Raw genomic sequence first — 19,116 nt, 5'->3', positions numbered from 1 at the left:
AGTTTTTCAACAGTGTATCATCTTTCATAACATATTAACAAGGGGACTTAGAGTGGTTATTTGTGAACATTGCAGGCAATTAGAGCTACAAGCCTTTATCGGAGAACTAGATTAAATGAATTGATCTCTTATACCTCTAGATTATACAGCTAAATCCTAGCAAGTATATAAGCAAGCACACACTAACATTTCCTTTTAATCTTATTTTTAATGGTCTAATTTTGTTTTAAACCCAGTAAGCAAAAAGCTGCTTTTTCTAACACAAGCCACAGAATAGGACAACTCTTCCTACAAATGTACTCTAGAAACAGATTCCATGGAAGCTGCCATTTAAGTATGAATCTAATTAAAAGTCAAGCAATATCCATATTTCTTCGGCATAACTGCTATGACCTGAAAAGGTTTCTTAGAAATCAGTCTCCATCTGTTGATGGGACAGAAAAACGCTAACAATAAAACATCCAGTTCCTTGTTCTCCCCTTCATCTCACCCCCCGTTAGAGCAGAAGAGTACACACACAGTACAGTCACAAGAGAACAGCCATGCAGTTCTTCCTACAGTGCGGTAAACACACCTTATCATAGCAAATGTCAGAATTCATCACCTGCTAAGCTGGCAGGGACGGCTTTAAGAATACAAGCAAGCTACTCATTTATGAGCTGGGCTAATCTTTTTTCCACTTTTCAGCCTACATCAGTAAAGCTAGCTGAAGGATTATGAAAAAAGTGAGCTCCAACAACTATCTTACTTTGGAAAAATCAAAACAAAAACTAATCTGATCTGAATTACAACTCTGAGCCTTATTTTTAATTCACATTTAGTAAGCCTGTTATTCTGCAATTAAGCAAAGTCTTAAAGTGCCTGTAGGTCTTAAACACAAATGTTTTGCCAAGTATATCCACATAATATTACACATAATATAGCATGTTGTGCAGTGCCTATTCACATTTTGCAGTAAGTTACCAAAAATATTTTCCATTTCAGTCAGAGGTTTATCAACACAAGTATTTTTTTAACACAAAAAACTGAAAAGTCCTATGCCTCTTTTCTTATCCATTTCACCTACTTTCACTGGTTAATTGAATTGACTCTGCTAAAACCTGATACTGTAGTTTACTTCTGAAAATAATTCAACAATAAATCCATGGGGAACTAGAACATAATCTATAGCAGATCAGATATAGTGCCTATGTTCCAAAGGCTTGGAAAACAGGTTGTAATTACATCTGAAAAAAAAAAAAGGCTAAGTAATGCCATCATCAAGATGCTATGGAACAGGAGCAAGTTAACAACTCTACACTGCATCTTCCCTAAATAAGCATATTTCTGTCCCAATTAGAGATGTGCATTTTGAAATAAACAATATGCTCATCTACTTTTCCATATTATTTCAAATTATAATCACTACTTAACAGATCACTAGCAGTCACCACCTACCTTTAGGACTACAAAACAACAAAAGACATTTCTGGTCTTGTTACCTTTCCCAGGCACCAACACTATGTGACTTTTTGATACATTTGGACCAAATTTACCAGGAAAATATTTTTTGAGAAAAAGAAGTCTTCAAACTAATTCAATCCTGACATTTATACTCCCTCCATCACTTCCGTTTTGCAATTCTGATAGAATTGCCCAATACAATCAACTCTCAGGAGAAATCTCTCAAGCACATAGTCACTATGTATCATTTTAGTGCCTTTAGGCTTCTTCCAGGTCACAGCTCAAGTTTGTAGACTACATCTAGACTTCGGCAGCAAACAAGTGAAAACAGCCTTCTTCTAGCCTACCTGTTCATTTCTATATGAAAATGCAGGTAAATTGATCTACCAATAAATGAACCACCTGGAAAAAAGCAGGCTGCAGTAGAAAAGAAACCTGTAAAACATACGCAAAAGTTCTGGATGTAGAATGCGTTATGCTGTTCATTAGTATGTTGTGATAGGGATATGACAGCAGGGAATTATTTCACAAAATTAGTTTAAAATTCCTATTAACCCCCACTGGGTTTTCACTGAACTTCACTGGAAACCTGAATGACTTTTTGGTCAGCCACAGGTGACTTGGAGGACGGGGGGGTGGGGAGTGGGGGGTGTAGAAGAACTGGACAGAGGGAGGAGGAGGGTCAGTGTTACAGTGGGCTAAAGTATTACAAGCTGCTACTCTAAACTTGTTCAGAGAAATGCGTAATGCACATTGCAGTTTATCTGGATGATTTCAGCAAAATATTTCTCAACATCATTTTTGCTAGGTCAAACAATACGTACACATTTTGTGATAACAATTCTAGAACACTGTACTTAAGCTTCTTTCTCTTAGCCACCAAGAGAAGAGTACACAGTTTCTTACAGCTGATCAGCAGTAATGCAATGGATTTGAACTTTGTTCTTTTCAGTTCTTCCCCCCATACTTCTCTGTCTTGAAGAATTAAGTACTAGACTTACAACTCCAAAGGAGGTCACAGAACTATATCCAAATTTAAATAACTCAATTATTAAACTGATGTTATATTGGAAATGTGATGTTAACAAAAATGACTGTAAATTGATTACATTATGTATAAAAAAATATTTGGAAGGGAACTTGAAGGAACACCTATGTAAAAGCTTTAAAATAGGAGAAGGTCAGAACCACAAAGAAATCCAAAGAAATTCAGACAAAACTTCCACTCTTCAAATCATGAGAATACTCTGCTAGTTCTCTAGCCATTTTCAAAGCTTGTTGATCAAAAATGGCTTCACCTGACAAGGGGAGGGGTGGAACACGGCACCAAAATCACCATACATACATCTTTTCCTATTACAGGGAACAGCTGAATCTTGCATGACATTGGTACCAAAAGTAATGATATCAGGCTTCTTGTAGGTGTCTGATCTTTCTTATGATCCATCTTCACCTATAACACTACTGCCTCTGAGGCAGATCTCAAGTGTGGGAACCAGTCCCTAAGAAATAGTTGTCTTCCTCTTCCCACTTCACCAGCATCCCTTCTAAGAATTCCTGCATCTCCCATCTAGTTGCATATGCAGTAACTCTCCTGCTGGAAGGAGTAACTCCTCTCACTGGAGGAAGGTCCCTTATCTAAGCCAAGAGAGCATAAGACAGACACAGCATTACTTCTTTTACTGCTGAAATGGAAAACACTTTTTGATACAGAAGCAATGTCAGAGAGCACAAAACAGGACCAAGAACAAGCAGACACTAGGCAGCAAACTACAGTATTCGCAACTATCTCAGTTCTCATTTTGTTGATGTACAAATTTGTGTTTGTGATATACTGTGGTACTAGAAATTACCTATCATTAGTATTCATCCCAGCCTTATTAGTGTGACAGAAACATGAAAAGATAAAACTCCAAGTTTGTTGGAACAGCATTAGCTAGTCAGAAGGTTTTATTACAGAAATGATATGTATGATGTTAGAACTTTAACCCCATCATCACTGTCTTGCTGTGGATGAATACTAGGGTTGGAACTCCTCTGCTAAGCTTCCCCCAACCTCGTTTGTGCTTGCTGCCTACAAATCCAGCTGAGAACTAAAAGCTTCTACCATTACTGATTTAATAGGCACCATTTCAAAATACGCATACACACTCACTTTAACAACATCATCCCCTCAATAGGTTGTAGAGACACTAGCGTTTAAATAAACCGATTGTTTATCAGTCTTTTTCTTCACACCCAAAACCAGGTGAATCAAGCACAAGACAAACTGCCACCGCTGTTTCTTTATGGAAGAAACAGTCACGTATCTACAGGTTAACATGCTAGATGTTTCTAACTGATTTTCCTTTGGTCTTGAAGGATAAACTTAACTTTGCTTCACCATTAAGCTACCTCCATGGGGAAAAACAAGGCAGAAGCAATCTGCAGGGAAGAGATTTGTCAAATTAAACCAGAAGAACTTAAGATCTGTGAAGCACAACAGGGACAATTAACATTGATACGAGAGGGAAGGTATGCACAATCTTAAATCATGAAGGCCACCATGCTATCTCAGATGTAAACTAGTATGATATCATGCCATAAAACCTTTAGCCCTACCTCAAAGGAGGGATGCCAGCTGACTCACCAACAAGCACCGCAAACAAGAGGTGCTTCAGAAAAGCGTATCTACAAACTCACTCAACAGGGACCTGTTTAACAATGGATCTGACAAAATTACAGGACAGGCATTTGCTGCAGCACCACCTATAAACCTCAACCACGCTGGATTGTCCATACCTGGGAATACCTTTTCAAGATTGCAGCAACTAGTTACTGGTTAAAAATATCAGTTAAGTCTTCCAAAATCAACAGAATAACAACCACAAAGATGTATTTATTACATTTATTTAATCACAATCCTTATCCAAATGTCCATAAACAGTCAAGTCAAAATGCTGGGCTCTCTCAGAAGCAGCACCAATAAGGAGAAAGTGGCTAAATTACTTCCAAATGTATTAACTAACAAGTACTTTGAATTCATAATGTTGATTTTTTTTAATAGTTATGCATGCACCAGTGCTCTTGATACTGCTTAGTATGACAATGCTGTGCACACATCATTTGCTTTGAAGAGGACTGTATGCTTACAGTACTGATGAAATGGATCACAGCATACACTTACGTTGTAAGTAACATTTTTCTTTGAAATTTCCTTAACAGTACATGCAGCATGAAGCAGTATGCTAGGTGGTTTCCATGACAGTGAACTAAAATCAAGGTAGCCTAAGTCACACCTATCTAATCCCCTAAAGAGAGAGCATGAGGTTAAAAAAAAATGGGGAAAAAAGAGCTTTTAAACATGCTGAATGAGACATGCACTGCCTCATTCATGTCCTGCCTCAATGAGTATGAAGAAGAAAAGGCCCTTTGAACAACTAAGATAAGACAAAAGTTAGATATAACACATTTGTTGGAGCTAACCTGCAGTACCTAGCAAGTTCTCCAGGGTAAAGCTAGAACTACATTATTCATCAGATAAAAATCATGGTTCTTTCAAATGTATCTAATATCTAATATTCATCAGTAGGTCTCAAAACATGGTAGAAATGAGGAAAAGCATTGTTCCAAGATAACTGTAATACAAGAAAAACAGACATTTAACTCAACCTAAGCTAAGGGTACCACAATGAAGCTGACATAATACAGTTACAGCTCAAATCACACCACTGCATTTTCAGTAATGGCAGAAGCCTTCCATGCAGAAGATGACCAAGTGCACTCTCCTGCTGAATTGGACAGCATTAATAGTAAAAAATCTGAATAAATAACTTCATGTACTTGAAAACTAGTTTTAAACAGCTCAGAATTATGTCTTAGTGTAAATGCCTGTTTTTAAAAACTTTAAATTGAGGTGTAACCTACTCAGGCAGATCAAAAGACAAAGTAACATAACCCATTAATAAACACCTATGCTCACAACACCCAAAAGCCACATTAGGAGCCCCATCCCCCTTGCGTCAGGTAATAAAGTAGCTCCTGAGAAAGCCATTCAACCCAGGCAAGGCTTAATCAACTGAATACATTTTTAGCAGACAGGTTGTTCTGCCAATGATATTCAACTCTTACAAAAAGGAGAAAGAAGAGATCAGTAGTAACTTCATTAACAGATCTGCAAGTATAGACAGTACATCACTTGCTATTTCTCTATAATATACCTCACAGAAGAAACCCAGAACCATTTTGATTAACACACACTGCTCTGATACTTGGGAAAGACCTTTGATTGCCATCACGAATTATGTTATAGGCTAGAAACTGCCCCACACCCTATACAGAATCTGAAATTATTATTTATTATTAATTATGATTTTTATTGTCCTTTTGATTTCCTAAATTCAGGCCTACACAGTTCTTATTTTCAGGCTGACAAGCAAGTGTTCACTTCACAGACATTTCAGCAGCCCTCCCACAGTCTTCGCCTTTAGTTTAGAAAAAAGGCCAAAGCTCACAAAAGTAGGGGAAAGCTGACCGAAACAAAACTATTCAAAAGCTACTCCCCTTCACACTACAGTAATTCCAACCACTCTACGTCGTGAATACCAGAAGCACCTACAGAGGGTTGTATATAAACCTGGTAACAAACATACACAGTGTATTTCTGAGCTGTAGAGAGGCAGGGGTCTTCCAGCTATTGCTTGCCCAGAATATTTTACAAGAGGGTAAAACACATTATAATTAGCACTGATGGAAGTCAATTATAGAGTTCTGGAAGAAAGACAAGGTTGGAGTGTTGGGCAAGACAGTCAACAGATGTTAATTCAATAGCTGTCCCATCCATAGCAAGTTGGATAGACAAAAAAGTTGACAGCAGACAAATACCAACTGAGCACCCAAGGCTGGATGGAGCATAGGAAACAGTATAGGCAGAAAAGCCAGCAATACACACAAGACAGACCTCACGTGCAGTCATAAAGGTAAGTATTAATGCCTTTTCCTTTTGTAGAACAGAAATCTAAAAGTTATTCCCTGTACAGACAGTAAATGCCATCATTTCAAGGACAAAAATCAACCAAAGTAGTGAGGAGGCAAGTGTTCATTGCTTTTAGCCCGGATACATTTTTAGACACATGCATTTAATGAACACATCCACTAAATCCTGTAAGATCTACTCTGAGTGAGTGAACTACATCTTATAAGAAAGCCACTACCCTTTAATTTAATTTTGGGCAAATTAAAGCCAAACGCAGTCACATCTGTGGCCACCTACCATCAAAAACTGGACTTCAGAAATGAGACAGACCCAAGAAAAAGCAAAACGTCAACCTGCTTCAGAATCATGAGTGGTCAGCATTGCACTTGCTCTTATCAATACTGCATTCAGGCGGGCATGCCATAAGCCACATCTGGAACAGGAGAACACTTCTGCAAGCAGCCCTTCCTAGGTGCTTCATCCGATCCCTACTGTATTCCCCAAATCCTTTGTTCTAACACCTTTCCTACACAACTTTAAGTCTAAGCATCAATATTACCCCCATGATGCAGCAGCATCCGGGTGGTATAGTAATGCTCTTACAGAGCCATATTGTTCAAAAGGGCTTCCAAAATCTTGAGATGTTGTTTAATACGAACACAGCACATGAAGAAGGGTAATGCAATTAAGTTCATAAACTAATAGGAGTTACTCTACTGTGGCCACCAGAGAAAGCAGGGATTGCCTTTTCTTGCAAGTCCACCCATAACCCAGTCTAACCAAGAAGTTACAGGGACAAATAAATAATAGCACTAAGCAACAATACAGGGGTTCTCTGTATTTCAGAGAATGTTGTGTGTAAAATACGCACACAAAAATCCTAATTCTTACGTAAGTGTAAATAAAATAAATTCAACAAGTGAATATCTAAGTGGATAAATTGAAATGGTTATCAGACAAAAAAATTCCAGCTTTGCAACAGTGACTGGTCACTTCTCACTGTCAGACAAATCAAGATCCACCCTGAAGAAAAATAAGCCTCAAAACAGAATGCGAGATTTCTTTCATTTCAGAAGGCTCCTGCACCATTAGATTCTTCCCTAAAGAGACTTCATTGTTACGGCAATTAGTATTCCTCCACCCCAGCAAAGGGGAAAAAAAAAAAAAAAAAAAAAGCTATGAAAGGGTAATCTAGCCATTTCGCAGCTTTGCCTCCTTACTCCACCCAGTCTCTTCTCTGCTCAATGGCTGCACACAGCATCCATAAACATGGTAATATCAAAAGAAACACACAAAAATGAGATCCCTGAGAACAAGCTAGAAATTTGCAATAGATCTTTCTGTTTGAAAATATTTTCTTTGTTTAGCTCCCTAACATAATTTTTCTATTTAACAAAACGATTCTAAGGGCAAATAACATTTTGATAGCAGACCCTCCCTCTTCTGAAAACCAGCTGAATGCTGCACAATCATTTACAAAATGATCATCACTAAACGTAGGTTCTTTAACCCCCATCTCCTAATATCGTACACAATTCTGTCATAGGAATATATGCTTAAAAGAATCTCCACAAAAATACCTAATTCAGCCAGGTCAACATGCCCAAACATTTATTTACAGTAAACCTGTGTTTATTAAAGATTTTTAATATAGCTTAGATTAACCTTCCACCACCATCCCCTGGTTAGGTAATTCATTATGAATTGACTTGACCTGCAACCACCAAGCCCTCTGCTGCAGCACCATCAGCAAGGAAATTTTACCAGCGTATTGTAGCAAAGAAAGGGAAGGTGTCACATTATTACTGGTATTAAAGGTCAAGTTTAATTGCATCCACCTTAAACAACAACAAAAAAATAATCTCACATCTAGAGAACAGACTAAACCTTAAACTTTTTAAAGGAGGCACCACTCCCACCCCCCAACTTCCATCAAAAGCTCTGCCTGCGCATAACCTCCTGCTGAAACAAAAACTCAAGAGTAGCAATAAACACAGCATTTTACGAAACTCGACTGCTATTACAAGGTTTCCAAGGAAAGCCTGCGCGACTGTAGACAACCAAGCAGAGATATGACCCCAAGAAGGAGAGATTAGGTCTCCCTCCCCCGTTTTTACTGCAGCTGGTTCTGAAGGTCTTGAGCCACCTCCTACCAATCAAGATCACTGCAGGAAAACAGGGTGGATGTGAAACAAATTCTCAAAGTAACACCTACTCCGTTCCCATGTATTATCAATTCTCGTTTTGTTTTCTGTGCTGCGGCCAACTCCGGAGATCTGGGCCATCTCCTGACAAACGCCTGCCGTGCCCTCGGAGAGGACGGGGGCGGAGAGGAGAAGCCCTCCGGGGGGGATTCGGGGAAGGGATGCTCGGTGCTCTCCCCGGCACACGTACCACCAGACCCCTCGCCCCAGGCTCTCTCCTTTTTTACCATTATTTGCGCCTGGCCCACCGCCTCCTCCCCGGTATCTTGCTAAGTCACCAGAAGAAACGAAGAGGCCTAAGGGGCGGGGGGGCGAGGCCGCGACAGCCGGGGAGCCAGAGCCCACCGCAGGGGCCGCTCCCCCCTCACCCCACCCCGCTCCCTTGTCTGGCCCACTCCTCCCCCGCGCCCTGTTTTCCTGCTAAGTCACCCACGGCGGGGACGGCGCTGAAGCCCGGGAAGGGCCAGCCGAGAGGGGAGGGAGCCGCGCCCGGCGGCCCCCACCACACCCCGCCGGGGCGCGGGGACCGTCCCCCGCCTCGCCTCCCTCCCTCCCGCCCCGTCGCCCTGCCTCCCCCGCCTCCTCCCCGGCTCCCTCCTCACCAACGGGCGCGGCCGCCATTTTGAGAGCGAGCTGGAGAGAAGGAGGGAGGGGGCAGGAGCAGGAGCGGAGGGCGGGGAGCAGCGGAGAGGAGGGGGGAGCGGAGAGCCGCGCCGGCCGCACGGCCCGCTGGACCCCGCCGCCGGCCGGGACAGCCCCTCGCGGGGGGCGCCGGCGATCGGCGGAGGGGAGGCAGGCAGAGAGGGGAGACGCGGCCCCGGCCTTACCCGAGCCGCCGTTTCGCTCTGCTCTGTGGGGCCGGCGCCGCCCGCCTCTCCCATTCACCGGTGCGGCGGGGCGGGGCGGGGCGCGGAGGAGGGGGGTCCGTGGGGGGGTCCCGGAAGCTCTCGCCGCTCACACCGCTCCGCTCCGCGGTCTGTCAGTGGCGTCCCGGCCGCCAGGAGGGAGGGAGGGAGCGGCGCGGCCCGCCGCACCTCTGCGCATGTGCGAGCGGGGGCGGGGACAGCCGCCGGCCACCATCTTGGGCGGCTGAGGCGCAGGGGCGCGTGTCCCGGCATGCCCCGCGCCGCCCGCCTCCCCGGCATGCCCCGCGCGCGCCGCGCCGCGGCCTGCGGGGCGGCCTGTGAGCGGTGGCTGGGCTCGCGCCCCCGCCCCGCCGTTCCGGGCCCCGCCGGGCCCCCGGCCTTTCTCTGGCAGAGGGCCTTGCGGCTCCTCGTCAGCGTGCCCTGGGGCAGGTGCCCTGAGTCTCCTGCTGCCGTGCTGTCACACACTGACACACACCCCGTCACATTGCTGTCCTGCTTTGCTTCGTTGGCGTCTTAATTAGTGATAGAGCTGCCTTAGTGATGCCTGTAAATGGCAAAAAAAGACCTGCAAGTACCAGCGAAGAGGCTAACGCTGCTGGAGGGGCTAGGAGGAGAAGGAAAAGGCACACGTACATGCTTAGCTGTGCGGTGTAGCTTGGAGGATGCTTTGTGGGCTCATGCTCGCATAACATGAAGCGCACGATACCCGCATCGGTGCTGTGCGGAGTGATGGAGGGGACGGCAAGATGGTGCCTCGCGATGCAGTGTGGCACAGCTTCTCGCTCCGGGCAGCCATGAAGGAGCTGATGCTGGCTTTGTTCTAACCAAACTGATGCAACTGCCAAGAAAAGCCTTAGAGTGGAGTTACACTGCTCCCCTCTGTGGGCTGTTGCATTCGGTCTCACCGCACAGATGCATTGCCGTAGCGTGTTCTGGCTTGTGTGGAATCTGCTCCTGAGACAGCAGTATTTTTAGTGAGTAACCTTGTCCCACAGACCTGGAGTTACCAGATTTGACAGAAGCATGCATGTCACTTGTGGCCGTTACCTCTGTAGGACTGGAAGTCCAGGAACTTGGCGTGTCCCCATGCACAGTCACAATACCGGTATGAAAAAGGTCATGCTTTGTACTTTGAATAGAATGTTTTCATAATCTTCTACAAACCCCACTTAGTTAAATCTCAAAATAGCCTTTGTTTAATATGTCAGTGTTCCTAAACTGAGGCATAAACCACTGATAATTTAATCCATAGGCTCCCAAGAAGTGACTTGAGACAGAAGAGGGTACAGAGTCCTGGAGAAATGGGCTGCCACCTCCCTCAGTTGCCATTTGACAAACATAGTCAGGTAGCTGCATACATCGGAAGCCAAATTCTCCCCTCAGTTTTTGATTTTGCAGTCCTTATGGTCTTCAGTTGTTTGAGTATCAGTGACAGCAGTCCTTAACAAGGTGTGTTGCAAAATACTCTGGGAAATGCCAAAGATAAACTGGGAGTGGACCCAACCAGTGTGACTGGAAGTAAATTCAGATGCAAAACAGAAAGAGCCCTGCTGTTACAGGAAACAGTTACATGTGTCACTATCAAAGACTAGTGACCAAAGTGAACTCTAATGTTGGCAGGCATAACAGCATAATCCGATATTTAATGTGGGCCATAAAGTTTTCTGAAATGCTGATTTGGGGAAATAAGTCATTCCACGATTAAAATTATCTGTACAGCAAAAACTTGAAGAAACTTCAAGGGACACTGAAAATAACATAATCAAAATCTGTTTAGTTTTATCTGTTTCTATTTGAAGTAGTAACTGAGATTACTAATATCTAAAATTCATATAATGAAGCTCCATTTACATACTGAGGGCACTTGACAGTGCTTTCTATCAGGTTTGCTGTTGTGCTATGGCTTATGGTTGGTCACTTTCTTTTTTGTTTATGTTTTTATTTTATATAGCAGTAGGCTAGAGAGGGCTATTTAAACCCAATACACAATGCAAAACTGCAGATGCATCCAGGACAAATTTTGATAACGAACCTGCATTTAAGGTATTTTTTTAATTTACTGGATTACAAGTTTTTGATCCATTTAAACCTTGGTAATATGGTGTTATCACAGACATTCCCAAATACACTGGCAACATTAAAAATGGACTAAAAGTATTGCATAATTCTGTTTCAATATGCTGATCATTGTAATTAATGATGCGATAAGGAGCTGGATAAGTCAGCAGGCCAAATTTCCAGTGCGGAGGCAATGCGCTGTAGCTCTGATCCTTTTGTTAATGAAAAACAATCAAAATGGAGTAGCATGTCTCAGTATTCTGAACCAATGTTTCAAGAAGGTGTTCAGATACTTTCCAAAACAGAGGATTGGATCTGGCCATACCAGGGTTTTTCCCCCCCTCTTATTTCTAAATTTCTGTGCTGACCACTGGCAATAGCAGTTTCTTTCTGTGGTCGAGATAACATTCCCAGTTCCAACATGAGGCACACGCCAACATGAGAAACAGTGGATAAAAATTGCAAATCTGCATGATACTTCATGCCACTCAGGTATATGGAAAAATAGTGTCTCCAACTGAAGATTATTACTTCTCACATTTTAAATCCTAGGGGGTATTAGCCATTGGTCAATTGTAGCCTCTTAAATTGTTCTCTGGCAATTACCATACTTTTAATTTTTAAACATGTTAAGCACATTTTCTGATCTCTTAAGGGGCATACAGTCATTGGCTCGTTTGCTTTTTAATGTGCTGATTATAAATGGACAGGCCTGGAAATAACTTGGAGCCTTCCACTCCTGCTGTAAGTAGAGATTATGAGCCCTTTTCACATTCAGGTTAATCACCTGTAAACAAGTTTTCAGTTCTGTTGTTGTGCATGTGGCTTACATCCTGAAGTCCTGTGGACTTTGTACTGCTGATTACAAGCCTTTGAGCCCGATGGTTCAGCCATTTCCCCCCCATCCATACACTCTACCCAACTAGTCCACATCTCACCAGTTTGGCTGTGGTGGTACTAGGAGACCATGTCAGAGGCCTTGCTGAAGTCAAAGTAAGCAACATCCACAGCTCTCCCCGTGTCTGTAGAGAAAGATGGTCATCGCGCTGCAGAATGTTGGGCTGGTTGGGTGCATTGAGCACAGTCTGCCTTGGTCAGGCAGTGCTGGCTTCTCCCAGCCATCTTGTTGCTTCTTGTGCCTGAACATGGCCCCCCGGGAGGTCTGCTCCATAACCTTCCCAGGAGGCAGGATCAGGCCAGCTGGTCTGTAGGTCTCTAGAAGTGCCCATTATGTAAACTGCAACCCTTAAGCAGGATATTTGCAGAACAGGGACTGAAATTTAAGGTAAGACTTTAAAGTGGTATGCCAAAATTCACTTTATTTCAGTTTGTTTGCAAAGCAGGCAAAACTGCTTTGCCATTCACAAAATTCTAATGTATCAAGTATACATGTATATATATGTATATATACATGTATATACAAGTATACATGTATATACATGTATATAATGTATCAAGGTACATACTCCAGCGATAATTAGCACCTACAGAAGAAATTAAATCCATTTCAAAGAGATGAATGAATTTTCCCAGCACTTTTATGACACAGGTATTTTACTCTCCTTTTACAGCTGGCCTTCTTTGTAATATCATTGCTTGATACTGTGATGGAAAAGAATTCCCAGCTCTCCGCATGGCTGAACTCTGTGGAGTCTCAGAGCCTCTTTTTTTATTGACTGTTTCTTGATAGTTTCCTTGTTTTCCTTGATTTTTCTTGATGGTTTCCTTGATTGCCACAGTGTAACCTGATGACAGAAAACACATACCCTCTGCCTCAGCGGGGATGTGCAGACACAAATTGCATAGCTCCTTCTGATTCCAACTTCAAATTTTTTACAGGATATTCCTAAAGTAAATGTTTACAACATTCACAGCCACGCTTCAGAGTGAGCCAGGCTTCTTCAGTGTGTTTTTTACCATATGGGGTAGCATACACAGCTATAGCTACTACATTGGAGATTACATATTTCAAAACGTTACATCAAACCTTGCTAAAAGGTTTCTGCTAAATACTGGAAACTTCATTCATTGGTAATTTGTATGTTGCCTATGAATGAAAGTTGTCATTAATATTCTACATGTGTACATATTTGTGTAGCAAAACATTGTAGTGACTGTACCACTGTAAATCAACTAATTTACATGTTGCAAGTCCATGGTAGTGCCTGACCTACAAAAGAGACGAGCTGTTACAACTACAGAGCTTTGAAAGATAGAAAGTTGCACAAAAATGCCTCCACAGATTTGAACTGAAAGATAACTCAGTTTTAGGCTGGGAATAAATTCTGGTGACACAAATACTGTTGTAACTAGGTGCCTAAGCACCTACCAAAGGAAAATTAACTTCTAGCTGTGTCTTGCTGTTCAATTTAATGAGTCAATGGGCATGTCTACCTGTGTCATTACCCCTGTCATTGGAATAAATCACAAGAAATGATGATTTTCTCATCTTTTTGTTCACTAGTAAATAGTGACTTCTCTGTGGCTCAAACGCGACTTGGCTCTACAACTGGAAAATCATCCACTTTAGTGTTTTTATAGATGGAAGTACATGCAAGTTTCTGCCTTTGTGTTTGGCATTTTTTTTAACTTTTAACTTACAGTTAACTTAAAGGGGTTTAACTTAAAGATACTGAAAAAAATACTATTTTTGCAGCCAAACCAGAGAAAAAATACCACTGTGTGGGAAAATGTTGTGTTCCCAATGTGAAGCATAGCACAAAACACATTCAGATTAATTTTTAATGTATATTCGGATTTTAGAAATCCTACATCCAGTACTCATGTGGCCTTTCCTATATATTATCAACATGAAGAAGGCAAACTGTAATGGTATCCCTCTCTACCCGACCTTCTTAATAGCATTAAAAAGAAGATAAACAAATCCGGTCTCTAACGTGTTTCAGTATTGAGAACCTTGATCTTGTGTCAAGTCTTTACCCTTCACAGGAGAATCTTTTAGTGAAGTGAACACCTTTTCAAATATATTATAAAGAAAGTTAAAATTAAATTTTCAGCAGGTGTTTCATTTTTACTACTAGTTCATATGCCTATATTAATTCCATTTTGCTTCCTAGCTTAACTGGTCATCATGCATAATTTATGCTACTAACAACGACAATGTTGGCTTTCTATACCTTAATTCTATAGTCTGAATTGCTATGGATACTATTTTCAGATGGTTCCTTCTTTAAACTCACATGTTAGTCTAGCAACTACTTTTCCTACAACCAAAGGATGAAAGTCCAGGTACAAGTAGATTTCATCAGCTTATCAGTTTTGACTTTACTGGCTATACTCTGACAGAGAACCTTATATAAAATTTATTGTTCACCTTTGCAGTACAGCTTTATCTGACAGCTGTAAGCCTGGCTCACTTGTTAAGTCACAATTTATCTGCTGGCTATTTTGCGTTTTAGTGAGGGTGTAATCAGTGTCTGCTGTGCCTCACATTTGACCTCCTCTGTCCCCACACAGTGAGATATTAAAAGTATCCTTTTTTGTGATGCTGTGAAAACTGGTATTGCTTATAATAACCTTGGCAAAGTTTTTAATATAAGAGTATTAATTGCAGGTATTTATTGCCATACAAGAAGATATTTTCTCTTCCAAGATTTTTAAAATTTATGTGAGAATTGCAGTTACTCAAAGGATGAAGATACTGATTTTTAAAACTATTATGTAATATTTTCAGCAAATTATTCCTTGTATCTTCAAAATGTGTTTATGAGTTAAAGCAAATGCCTGTAACATGTACATTCCAATTAGAAGTATAGTAAAGCAATGCAGAGCTAATAAAAGATCCACCTTTCAATCTAATTGGGCATGCACTTTTGCATGCAAAAGATGCACACACTTTTCATGCTAATTTAGAGGTGTACTACAGCTGAACATGAAGATTAGGTCATCATAGACTCCTGTAGCTAACTAGAATAATTTGTGTGCATAAGTACCTGATTTGCATAGAAAAATGCTGCAAATGCACATGCAGGTACTTTAGATCAGATAAATTATTCATCAATCTCACAGATAAGTTTCTAAGCATATTGCAGCTGCAATTAAGCAAAGTTTGATGTACTCAAGTGCAAGCCTTTGTGGTACCTGAGCATTGCTTTTTCATTCATACTTATAACCTTCAGAAATCACACTTCAGAATGAAATAAAAAAACTAAGTATACAGATTGTTAGAAGTAGTGATGTAAGGTTGCTTCAAAAATTTGTATATCAAAGTAAAGCAAGCAGCTATAATGTAAGAGTTGGTCAGTATAAGGGTTGGGGAAAATAGGCCAAAGCATATCAGCATGAGGTAGTAGTATTAAAAGAGGGGAGCACAAACTAACATCGATGTATTCTTAATCCATAGTTATCCCAGATTTGGATTAAACTGCCTTCTGGAGGGTTTTTAGGGCCCTTTTTATATTGGAATGTTTACCTTTGGTCACAGCATTTTTTCTTCTTCTAATGGGTTTATATTTTAAAAAAAGACTGAGATAAACTTTTCTGCCAAGTATATCAGTGGAATTGCTTCTGAGTCAAAAGCATAGTTAAAACCAAAGCAAATGTGTTGCTTTTCTAATTCTTTAAATTCCATTGCTAATTATAGCAATGTGTAATCATGTATGTTGTTACTGCTGACGCTATCCACCCCCCTTCTGAATTCCTTTCACTATATTCCTTTTCACTTGAAATAATAAAGCACTGCCAGTAATGCTAAATGACAATTTAGCATTTTGTATAAACATCATACAGCAAAGGGTAGTTTCATTGCACTCGACCTAATATTAAAAGATGTTCTCGTGTTATTTTTCATACTTTTTATTGTTTATATATAACACATAGAAATCTGGAGTTTGCTTCTAAGTTAAGAGTATCTTTCCACAAAATCATTTTCAGCCATATGTATTAGTTTGGTATTGCAAAATCACTCACAAGTCTTTAAAGTTAGGCTTTTACAGCAGGAATCTGTTGCTCAAGGTATTGTAAAGCAATAGGGAAGTATGGCCTCTGTCCCAAGGATGCTGCAGCATTCTAACCACAATTTCAATGGAACAAGTATCTTTATTTAGTGGACCCATGAAAATTAAAGAAAGATGTTATTCATGATTCCATTTCCATTATAGATATGGGAAATGGAAAAAAAGCTATACAGGAACTGTGAGTTGTGGCTGTTCTCAAGGCAACTTATCAACATTTACTGACTTTGTAATCACTGCATGTCTTGTTGACGTAATATCTTACTGTTCTAGTCAGGTGCAACAGTAAGCTGGGCTGACTTGAAGGCTGAGTTTCTGCTTCTCCAGAAGGCTGACAGACTTTGCGGCTGAAGTTATTAACAAGCTAACAGAGAAGATTCATAACATACAGAGTAAGGTATACAAGAAGTCTGGTCAGTAGCTACCTGAAAGATGATTTTTAATCTTACGTGTCTTCTGAACAAAAATATAATCCTGAACAGAAATACTTTTATTAAGTATAAGATCTAAAATAAGAAATAATTTTATTAAGAAATAAAATTACCTTTTACAGGGAAAATTAATGTTCTTTTCCTAACGTACAATCTATTTAACTAATAAACCTGTTCCAGACTTTAAGAAACTGGCAGTCTATTTCCTCATTAAAATCAGCAACATTTTACAAAAAAATAGAGCTATTCAGAACTGGAAATGCCATACTGATGCTTCATTTTTTAAATTCTAGAATATTTATTATTACCAGAAAATTAAAATTCTCTTTTAGATTAGAAAATTAGTAACTATTGTTTCTGAGTAACATCATGAACGTTATTGGTCTAACTGGAAGGGTTAGGAGTTGAAATAGGTGTGTACTGAGTCTGCTGTCAGCTTTTAAAAAGATGGTCCAGGTTTCTTTCTAAGGAAGGAATTTGCAGCTTCCCTACTAGTAGAAGGTAGGTGGCCCATAATGCCTTATGATTCACATACCTAAGAATGTGCCATGAACAACACATGCACAGATACTCACACACCCGAATCAAATTATATGTTTGACACATTCTTAAAATGAAACTTTCTGAATGCAATTATACTCATTAGTTGTGCTGTGATTCAGTATTATTCTAGCTTGTAATGAAATAATTCAGTGGGTGTTCTTCATAGCATATCAAAAGGAAACAGTAACCTTAGCTTGCCTTTTTACCACTGTTTTTCCTCTGGATAACAACTATAATTAGTATTATGTTAGCTCAGATGGGTTGTGAAGAAGGACCACTTAATGACATTGCCTGTCGTGTATTTTCCAGTAAATGTACTGAAAAGGGTAAATGGAAGAAAAAATCTGAGATTTAAAACTTTTGGCAGACAGCAAATGCACGGAAAGAAGAGTGTAGTAGAGTGCTTGCTGTTGCTCTTGGGATGCTACACTACTACCCATGTGGAAGTTCGGCATTGAAAATCGTAAATGACAGAAGCAGTAAAATGATTCATTCTATAATATATGAATACATATATTTCTTTAGTTAATCCCTTCTAGCTGAAACTATAATTCTGAATAGTGAGGAAAATGATAGAAAGAAGGAACACCTGTTCATTTTTGGAAAAGTTAAATATTCTTAACAGTGATACACTGCGATACACTTTTCCTACGCTTTGTTCTCTCAATAACTCCTTTTGGGAAAATAATTTATAATGTCTTCTGAATACTTCTTAAAACATTTAAAATGCCAGCATTGTTAATAAATGTTTATGACATTTGTTTATATTTATGTTTCAATAAATGTTACCCCAGAAATAATATTAACAATTATTGGAAAAAATCTTCTTCAAAACCAGCAGTAAAGCTCTAGCTGACTGTGTCAGAATTAATTCTCCATCTGGTCTGTAATGTTTATAGCAGAAAGTTAACGTGCATTCACACTCCACTGGCTGAAGTGCTTTCTCAGACCTTTGGTATACTTCTGGTTTTTGTTCTAAGCATAATTTAGTGACTTCAGTGACCTTATGTTTATATATATAATCAGAAAAATATATATTGCAGGATGTGACTTTTTTTGGGCAGATTAGAAAGCACACTTAGTTAAAAATGCTTTTAGTTACAAAAACTTTCCTTAGTTTGGAAAGGATGAATTGTCCCTGACTCTCTACTGTATTTTCTGTATTCATTCCAAACAGGAAACTCTTAAGCTAATTCTGTTAATGTGTGTTACCTAAAAAATTTATAAAGACTGAGTTCTATGGTTTTTAAGATCTGTCTATAAAAAAAAGGGAGTAGTAGCTTTAAGGTAAAAAATTAACATCCAAATGTGAGATAACATTTTGCAGGCAAAACTTCCATCCATTTCAGTTAGAGCTATGGTAAAATGAAATTAGTTAGATAATAGAATGTTTTATTGAATAGTCTCACAATTCAATCAATTATTACACGACTGAAAGAGACGTGGGACAGAATGGTCTCAGCAGATGACAGGACATGATTTTCAGAGTGTTTATGCTTTATTTTACATCGGCACTCCCTCTGGCTTATGCAGTAATGAAATGCAACTTTAACTAGGAACAAGATTTGAGACTGGAATTATAAAAATTATAGCTGTGAGATTCATTTTGTTACCATTTTAATGCATAGCAACATTCTTGGTTAG

At 40.1% G+C, this 19,116-nt stretch overlaps 1 protein-coding gene across 2 annotated transcripts in view; it reads right to left on the bottom strand.

The window, feature by feature from the left end:
- The window catches only part of PAFAH1B1 (platelet activating factor acetylhydrolase 1b regulatory subunit 1), a 38,077-nt gene extending 28,444 nt beyond the window's left edge, over window positions 1-9,633 (bottom strand). The window contains exon 1 of one of the 2 annotated variants that reach the window (XM_055797718.1): window positions 9,429-9,633. The gene's annotated coding sequence lies outside the window, so the exon portion shown is untranslated. Of the gene's footprint in view, window positions 1-9,203; window positions 9,317-9,428 lie in introns of those variants that run through there. The other variant, XM_055797719.1, reaches the window with a different exon arrangement.
- Between the last annotated feature and the right edge of the window lie 9,483 nt (window positions 9,634-19,116).

Source organism: Falco peregrinus, chromosome 2 (genome assembly GCF_023634155.1).
Source record: "Falco peregrinus isolate bFalPer1 chromosome 2, bFalPer1.pri, whole genome shotgun sequence".
Lineage (NCBI taxonomy): Eukaryota > Metazoa > Chordata > Aves > Falconiformes > Falconidae > Falco > Falco peregrinus.
Note: the sequence above shows the minus strand (reverse complement) of the source record. Positions and strands in the feature narration are given on the sequence as shown.